Source organism: Camellia sinensis, chromosome 4 (assembly GCF_055761805.1).
Source record: "Camellia sinensis isolate YWXY chromosome 4, ASM5576180v1, whole genome shotgun sequence".
NCBI classification, from domain to species: Eukaryota; Viridiplantae; Streptophyta; class Magnoliopsida; order Ericales; family Theaceae; genus Camellia; species Camellia sinensis.
In genome coordinates, this window is record NC_138964.1 from 216898633 (window position 1) to 216907525 (window position 8893).

General features: G+C 38.4%; 1 long non-coding RNA gene and 1 pseudogene across 1 annotated transcript; one reads left to right on the forward strand and one right to left on the reverse strand.

Moving 5' to 3' along the window:
• Positions 1 to 951: 951 nt before the first annotated feature.
• On the reverse strand, positions 952 to 1677 carry LOC145823560 (uncharacterized). The gene is made up of 3 exons (XR_014365857.1): positions 1532 to 1677; positions 1309 to 1371; positions 952 to 1139 (listed from the first exon to the last, which is right to left on the reverse strand). It is a non-coding gene; the product is annotated as an uncharacterized LOC145823560 (long non-coding RNA).
• Positions 1678 to 7766: 6089 nt separating this feature from the next.
• Positions 7767 to 8126, forward strand: LOC145824447 (protein PHR1-LIKE 2 pseudogene; annotated as a pseudogene).
• The last annotated feature ends 767 nt before the right edge of the window (positions 8127 to 8893 follow it).

Consider the following 8893-nt stretch of genomic DNA (forward strand, 5'->3'; position numbering starts at 1 on the left):
TAATTAATTGATGACAATGATCACCAATATACACTTGTCGATCTCATTTATAAATCATTTTTTTTTTATTTTCACATAAATTTCTGTGAACAAAAACATTGCGAATCGGATTGCAAGAGAAAAACACATTTATTTCGTTCTACAATATGAATTAGTTTAATGAGTATATAATTAACACTACAAAAAAATTGATTTTTTGCGACGGTAAAATGCCGTCGCAAATACTCAAAATGCCGTCTCAAAAGGTTTTTTGCGACGGTAAGTGGCCTTTTGCGACGGCACGGGGGGGTCGCAACAGAGGGGGTTGCAAAAGGGTTTTAGCGACGGTATAACGCCGTCGCCTTTGGTTTGCGACGGCAAAGAAGCCTTTTTGCGACGAAAAAATGCCGTCGCCATTAACGCGTGAAAATCTGACTTTTTTTGAGACGGCATTGTTTTGCCGTCGCTAAAAGGGGTATTTGCGACAGCACAAGTACCGTCGCTAAAGGGTTATTTGAGACAGCACTTGTTGCCGTCGCTAAAGTTCTATTGGCGACGGCAAATTACACCGTCGCTAAAAGTCATCATTTTCAACCAAATACCTTATCTTTTGCGACAGCATTACTGCCGTCGCAAAAAACCCCTATTTGAGACGGTGAATAGGCTGCCGTCTCAAAAAAATAATAATAAAATAAAATAAAAAATAATTTATATATCATATTAGATAGATATATGTGCTTGTGTATATGGTATAATAATTTTTTTTTTTTTTGCCTTTCTAATGATGAAATTCAGATTCCTGTCCCTATATATACATTATCAAAATACCTTAAAATTGATGAGAAATAATGAAATATTGAAGAACTTTGGCGACAAGAGAACTGCCCAAAAAAACATTTTTTGTTTGTCCACTTTTAAGCTACTGTAAATACTATTTGCGATGACAGAATAACCGATGCAAAAGAAAACAAAGATTTAGTCAGTGTACATTTTCTTTAAAAGGAAAATTTACATAAATTTAAGTATATAGTTAGTAAAACAAAAGAAAGTACATTAATTAAATGAATGAATGAATGAATCTCAGGTTCTGATTCTGAAGGAGGTTCTTTATTATAATTCCATTCATGCCCTTTCCATTCAGGCAGTTGTTGGATCACAACCTGCAGAACAAAAACAACAATTATATTTAAAATAAAATAAAAATAATTATAATAATATCCGGTGAAATTTTGAAAATCTTTTTTGCTTAGAAAATAAATAAGATACACTTTAACCTAAAGTTTTAAAATCAAATAATTCATTAAAAATGGAAGACGATGGACTACAAACCAAGCCTCTCGAATCTGGTTTTCCAACCGTAGTCTGACAAGCAAGCCTCCAATTTTTTGGATTCTGCAATTAGTTGTGTACAATTAGCACAAACATTAGACACGTTTTTTGCCGAACCAAGTAAACTAACACAAACATCACAGACTCGTAGAATTAAAGGTTTTTTTTATTTTATATATTTTTAGTGGTATATTTAGATGACTGCAAATGATCTGTTAAATACCCTTTTAAGTTTTTCCTTCTCTTTGTCTGTTCGAGGGTTTAGTAGCTCCTTCCCTTCAACGACCTAACAAAGACAAAAAAAGAAAAATCTTTAGAATATAAAAAATAAAAAACCATCACAACACAAGTGATGCATTGTCACATTTCTTAACCTTCCACGTGAGATTGCACCAACAATTATGAAGAATATACACACAAATACAATATATATATATATATATATATTCATGATTATATATCCATATGTTGGAATCTAATACCATGTTGAAAAATAATAATTTATTCTGTTTAGGATGCTAACAGAACATGATGGGTACTAAAAAATAATAAGAAAACTCAATATTATGTGTGAAAATAAGATAAATTAAGGGTTTATGGGGGTGTATGACTAGCCATTGCGAAAATTAATGAAAAGAATAGAGAACACATGCACGTACCATACATAGAAAGAAAGAGAAAGAAAGCAACTTTCACTTACTTTTCACAAGCACCCTTCCTAAACTTTTCAGCCTGACAAATTTTTGCACCTCTGTCATACCATGATTTGGTATAATTTGGATCTGACTTCCATTTCTTTTGATGTTTTAAACTCTAACAAGAAGAAAGATAACAAAAGTTTTCAATCTCCAGCCTTCACAAAACACTAAATGTAAATTTAACAATTCAAATTAAAAGGAAAAAAAAAAAAAAAAACACTAACAAAATTAATGTCCCCTATTTATTGTGTTTTCAACACTATAAATTGAATGAATCAAGATATGAACAGGATATATAAGATATTGAATGAATCAACACTATAGATATATATATAAAGAGAGAGCAGTACCAGTATATATATATATATGTATATAGAAAGAACAAAGAGAGAGTGAAATTTCTAGCTAGAGCTATCAAACATTGCATGCGTTATCGTCAAAGATTTTGGTTTATAAAGCTATCAAACATTGCATGCGTTATCGTCAAAGATTCGTAACTGTCACATTCAAATTCAAGATTTTCTAGCTAGAGCTCTCTACTGATTGTGAAATGTACCAAAATAGATACGTAGTGATCAAATTAATTGACTAATTTAGCCATACACTAAAAAAGGGGTGTTCATTCTATCTGGAATTGCAAATCCAACCAAGTGTATCAGAATGACCTGTCTGCTAATTAAGATATTCATGCAATTTCTATTGTTTACAACCATATATCATGCACTACATATAAAACATTGAGATTCTGAGAACCTTATTTCTATTTTTAATTATTTTCTTAATTATTATAAAAATAAAAATAAAAAACCTTTCCCCTGTTGCAATTCTAGTGTCACCCACCCACCCACCATCTGAATCCCCAATAGAAAGGCTGCCTGACGCAGCTATGACAAAGCTCAGTCAATGCCCGAGCAGGCTATGCTTCAAAGGCGAGCAGTTTCACCCCCTCGAGTCAATTGATTTCATAGAAAGCCCCGGGATGAAACTTCTTGCAAAGTGCTTCTGCAGCTGCTTGTACTCTTGCTTGATCCTGCAGCCAATCATGGGAAGGTCTTTATCATTCAAAATAACTTATTGTTTTCAAACAATAACTGCTTTTGCAGACAATTTTTCCGAACAATTAATAAACTAAACTTGATAACTGCATTCTATACTCTCACCACTCTCATAACAACTTGAGACTAAATCCAATCAACTCCCATGGCTCAATTTTCAAAATGTTGATTACAAAAGTCATCATTCCTTGAGACTCACATCAACATTTAGATGGAGATTATTACTCTGAGCTGCAACTTGCAACTGTGAAAGAAAAATAAAATAAAACACACGCACACAGACCGAACTTTGAATATGTGATGATGCAGAAGATGCAAATCAAAGGTAACAAAATAATATGAACATGACAACCCTCAAGCTCTACACTATTTTCAAAGCACATTGTCATGAGTTAAGAAGAATAGTAATATGAAACAGCTTTGGAGAAGAACATCAGCCACAAATAACTCAAAAACAAAATACAGAAACTTAATAGCTGAAATCATGACAAATAAAAAAAAATCATACTTTTATCATAGAGAAACTAAACAAACAAAAAATCACTCTTTTTTTTACAATGAACGGCAATAGTAGATTTTCAGAATAAACTAAACAATTTATATCATAACAGTTCTAATAAACAGAATTTGCAGCATTAATTTATGCTATAGTGTCAATTTTTTGCTGCAAGAGGCCACCTTTCCTGACCAAGGCATTTAACTTACAAAGTACAGATTCGGTACACCAGGTTCTAGGCCACTGCAACAACACGTGGGAGGTTCACCTATTAACCTTGAAATTTGATAATCATGAATGAAAAGTGTCTCTTCTTCCAATTCTATGTGCTTTGAAATGAGCATAATGCATCAAATAGTTATTTGTGCCTAAAGGAACTTCCAGCTCAATTTGCACCAATTCAAACAAACCACCCAACAAGCATACCATGCAAAGAAACTAAAGTTTCTTTGTTCAAAACACCACCCTTGAAGTTTTGTATAATGCTTCTTGAGGACTTCTATCCTCCCAATGCAAATTATTTATAAAGTAGTTTCAGCAATATGAGAACTTTGTTCATGGTAATCCAGTGTCAACACTCATTAACAATACAAATATCATATCAATTAGACTGCACATTACATAAAAATGCAAACATACAGAGATAGATTTAGAAACATAACCATAACACATTAATGAAATATCAAATTCAATCTTGGTGAAGAAGATCTTGCAATCCAATCATGGAACATAAACACAAGATTGACATATTTTTAATAGCATATTTGGGTGTTAAACGTGTAAAGATAAATTGATAAAGAGAGGGAGAGAGAGCAAAATGAATAACTCTGTATTTCTGTGTATTGTATGTGATGTTATTACAAGAGAAATCAACTCTCTTTATAGAGAGAAGCAATATACATTGGATTCCAAATGATGGGCATTACCACCGAAAGCAAAAAGAGAAAAGAGAAAGCTATACAATTGGCAATATTATATTAACAGCCCCCCTCAAACTCAAGGAGGATAGGTACTAGCCAACTTGAGTTTGGAGAGAGTAACAAAACAGAAAAATAAGCTGACAATTAAAAATGGGATAGGAGACACTGTATGGTCGTGTCGGACCGTTGTAGCAGACAGTTTACGGGGTCATGTCGGACCGTTGTAGCAGACACTGTGTGGTCGTGTCAGACCGATGTAGAAGACAGTTTACGGGGTCATGTCGGACCGTTGTAGCAGGACAGTTTACGGGGTCATGTCGGACCGTTGTAGAAGACAGTTTACGGGGTCATGTCGGACCGTTGTAGCAGACACTGTGTGGTCGTGTCAGACCGTTGTTGTAGAAGCTAACCGGAATAAATGTCGGGACAGTTTACGGGGTCATGTCGGACCGTTGTAGAAGCTGACCGGAATCAATGTCGGGACAGTTTATGGGGTCATGTCGGACCGTTGTAGCAGACACTGTGTGGTCGTGTCAGACCGTTGTTGTAGACAGTTTATGGGGTCATGTCAGACCGATGTAGCAGGACAGTTTACGGGGTCATGCCGGACCGATGTAGCAAGACAGTTTACGGGGTCATGTCGGACCGATGTAGCAGAGGTTGTGGTGATGCACAGTGCGCCATGAGCGACTTATACATGATACTGTGTATAACCCCCCCTCAAACTCAAATAGGTGTGAAGATAGAAACCTATTTGAGGTTGAAACAAAGGGATTGATAAAGCTGACAGGTGTAGAAGACACTGTATGAGTGTGTATATAGGCTGCCCAAAAAATATACATGGATGTAGACATCGAGCCCTGAAAAGTCGTGCCCTCAAAAGGTGTGCCCGCACCCTCAAAAGGCGTGCCAGCAAAAGGCGTGCCCGAATGCATCAAAAGGCGTGCCATGAAAAGGCGTGCCAGTTTGTCGGCGAGAAAAGGCGCGCGATGCGCGTGGCTGCCTCGGCTATTTAACCAAGACAGAGCTGAGGCAGAGGCGAAGACAAACAATTGAGAGAAACCGCTGAAGAATTCTGCGTTGTGCTGAGAAAGAGTGCTGAGAGAGAGAGTCTGGAACACTCTGTTGCGAGAGATAGTCTGTAATACTCGGTTGCCCAGAAAATGGCGTCGTCCTCCCGCGGGCTGCTTACCCTCTTTCCCGACCTCAACGAGTCCACAGGAGAGAGAACTGGTGCGGTGGCCAGTGAACCTCAACCAAACACCGCTGGGTTTGCTCCGCTGAACTTTCCGATGCGGTCTGTGGAGCAAAAAATGGCGGTGCAGACGGATGTGGAGGCCAATCAGTATACTTTGAAGGCATGTGTGGAGTCCATGACGGCGGTCACAAACTTGTCGCACCGGCTGCAGAGTAGGACAAATGAGGTGCAGCAATTAAACTCCCAGCTGGCTCTGCTCCAACGCATGTATAAGGATGCGCGAGCAGAGATAAGCGTGCTAAGGGCAGAAAACAAGGAGCTGAAGCGGAAGGCCACCGTGATGTTCCGATTTGGAGGGCCTCCATATGCTGCAGTGGAGGAGCAGGGAGTAGTGATCGTGCCCAGTGGAGTGGGAAGCACGGAGGCAACACCGTCAAGGGCCGCCCAGGACGGAGGCAAGAAGAAAAGACCGGCGGCAGAGTAGAGAAGAAAGAAAAAAAAAAAAACCCACTGTGGGTGTGGTGGTTTGGTGTTTGTTTGGTTGTGTTTTTGTTTTTTTTTTTTTTTTTTTTTGTTGTTGTTTTTTTTTTTTTTTTTTTTTTTTTTTTTTTTTGTTATTATGGTGTAAAATGGTGATTAGGGCGAAGACCCGATAGAAATAAAATGAGTGTAAGGTGCAAATCCGAATGGTTTGAAGGGATAAAACTGAGCAGAAAAATTAGATGGAATGAATAGAAGATTTTTTTTTTTTTTTTTTTTTTTTTTTTTTTTTTAAGAAAAAGTAAAATAAAATAAAATAAATAAAAGTAAAGTGAGTAAAGTAAAGGTAACATGAATCAGCATGCGTTTAAAAAAAAAAGAGTAGATATGAGTTTGTACAAAAATAATAATAAAATAAAAAAGTGGCGAAGGTTGGCGTGCGCACACACAGTGCAAGATGGACAGTGCAAGATGGGTTTTATTTATATAAATATATATATATACTAGAGAGTGTGGGTTTTATTTATATAAATATATATATACTAGACAGTGGGGAACAGGGGGTGGTGGTGTGAATTTTTTTTTTTAGTGTTTGTGGCTCTTTCTAGTTATGAAGAGAAAGAAGAGCAATTTAATCAGAAGTTATATAAATATATATATACTAGAGAGTGGGGGAGAGATGGAGCACATGGGTGAGTGGTGTTGTTGGTGATGTATATTGAGAGAGAGTTATTTAATTGAAGAGGGGAAGGAATTAAAAAATTAAAAGAAACAGATAAAAGAAAAAGAAGAAGATTCGGGGTGTTGGGTTGGTTGTTCAAAAATAGTGGTTTAAAAAAAAAAGAAAGGGAGGTGGTGGAAATAAAAAATAAAATAAAGGAGGAATTGGTAAAACCAGCACATGGGTTGTTGGGTGGGTTGGTCAAAAATAGTGGTTAAAAAAAAAAGAAAAAAAAGAAAGGGAGGTGGTGGAAATAAAAAAGAAAATAAAGGAAGAAGTCTGAGAGAGAGGTGCCGAGAGAGTGAGAGAGCTCTGTTAGAGAGAGAGAGCTGGGTTTGGTCTTCTGTGCCATGGGATGGAGGCCAAGCATAGTCGTCTTAGCTTCAATTTTTTATTTTTTTTTTTTGTTTCATTCACTCCTTCGTGTCCATCACCTTCGCTGCGAACACTGCTTCTCCGTTGATGGCTCCGCACTTGAGCTCAGCCAAGTAGACCGAGCCGATGTCATCGGAGCCGAGGCGGTGGATGAATCGGAGGGCCGGGAGGGAGATTTGGCCCGAGGAGGATTCGGATCTGGGGTGGCGGATTGCGTCCCAGCAGGGATTGCCGGAGGGAGTGTGGGGCTTGGCGGCTGCGGCGGCGATGGCGGGGCCGAGGTGGCTGACGGAGGAGGAAGCGGTAGTCCAGGTTGTCTCGGAGCCGGAGCTGGTGCTGCGGTGGATGTCGGTGGCGGTGGTGGTGGTGGTGGAGTTGAAAGCCTATGTCCAGAGACCCAAAGCCCAGGCTGAGGTGGACCGCCGATCTCCATGACCGATTTGTCGATGCAGTCACCAAGCTTGGTGGCCCTGACAAAGCAACTCCCAAGTCGGTGCTGAGAGTGATGGGCGTAAATGGGCTTGACGTTGTACCATTTAAAGAGTCATTTACAGAAGTATAGACTTGGGCAGCAGGCCAAGAAACACAATACTATAGAACAAAACAGAGAGAACAATGATGGTTCCTACAGAGATTACCAAGTGCATTCCTCAAGCGCAACTACCCATTCACTGGGAGTGAATACTGAACAAGGAGAACTGCCAATTGCAGAGGCACTGCGGTGTCAGGTTGAAGTACAGAAAAGATTACAAGAGCAACTCGAGGTACAAAAGAAGTTGCAGATGAGAATAGAGGCCCAAGGGAAGTACTTGCAAACAATATTAGAGGAAAGGAAAGACATCAAGACATCCATGAGGATTCTTTGTAGAGCCTGATCTCCACACCTAGTTCTGATCGTATCACCGTGTATTGTGGTGACGGTGCTCTAGTGCAGGACAAACGAGGTCATAGGAAGCAGTAGTGGTGGGATTCCTTCATCAGAGAAGAGAGCAGCTATGGAATTTGTGGCAGCGGAGTGAAGGTATGTGTAGAGAATTTTAGCAGACTAGGTTGAGGTCCGGCGGGCGGCCAAGGCGAGGTTGCCGCCCGCCGGAAGGCGAAGAACACCAAGATCTTTAACCTATAGCTCTGATACCATGTAAAGATAAATTGATAAAGAGAGGGAGAGAGAGCAAAATGAATAACTCTGTATTTCTGTGTATTGTATGTGATGTTATTACAAGAGAAATCAACTCTCTTTATAGAGAGAAGCAATATACATTGGATTCCAAATGATGGGCATTACCACCGAAAGCAAAAAGAGAAAAGAGAAAGCTATACAATTGGCAATATTATATTAACAAAACGAATGAGAAGAATATACACACAAATACAAATGAGAAGAATATACACACAAATACCAGAGAGAGAGAGCAGTACCAGTGTATATATATGTATATAGAAAGAACAAAGAGAGAGTGAAATTTCTACCTTGGCCCCTCCTAAGTATAATTTCTAATTCCACCCTTGATTCTGCCCTATGCGAAGGTATAGATGGAGTGTAGTAACTCTTCAATTCAATTCAGGTGCTCACAAGTTGTCATGACTTAAATTTTAAAATGTTAAGTGAAATCTAATTAACCTAAGCTTTAATTTTTTTTAT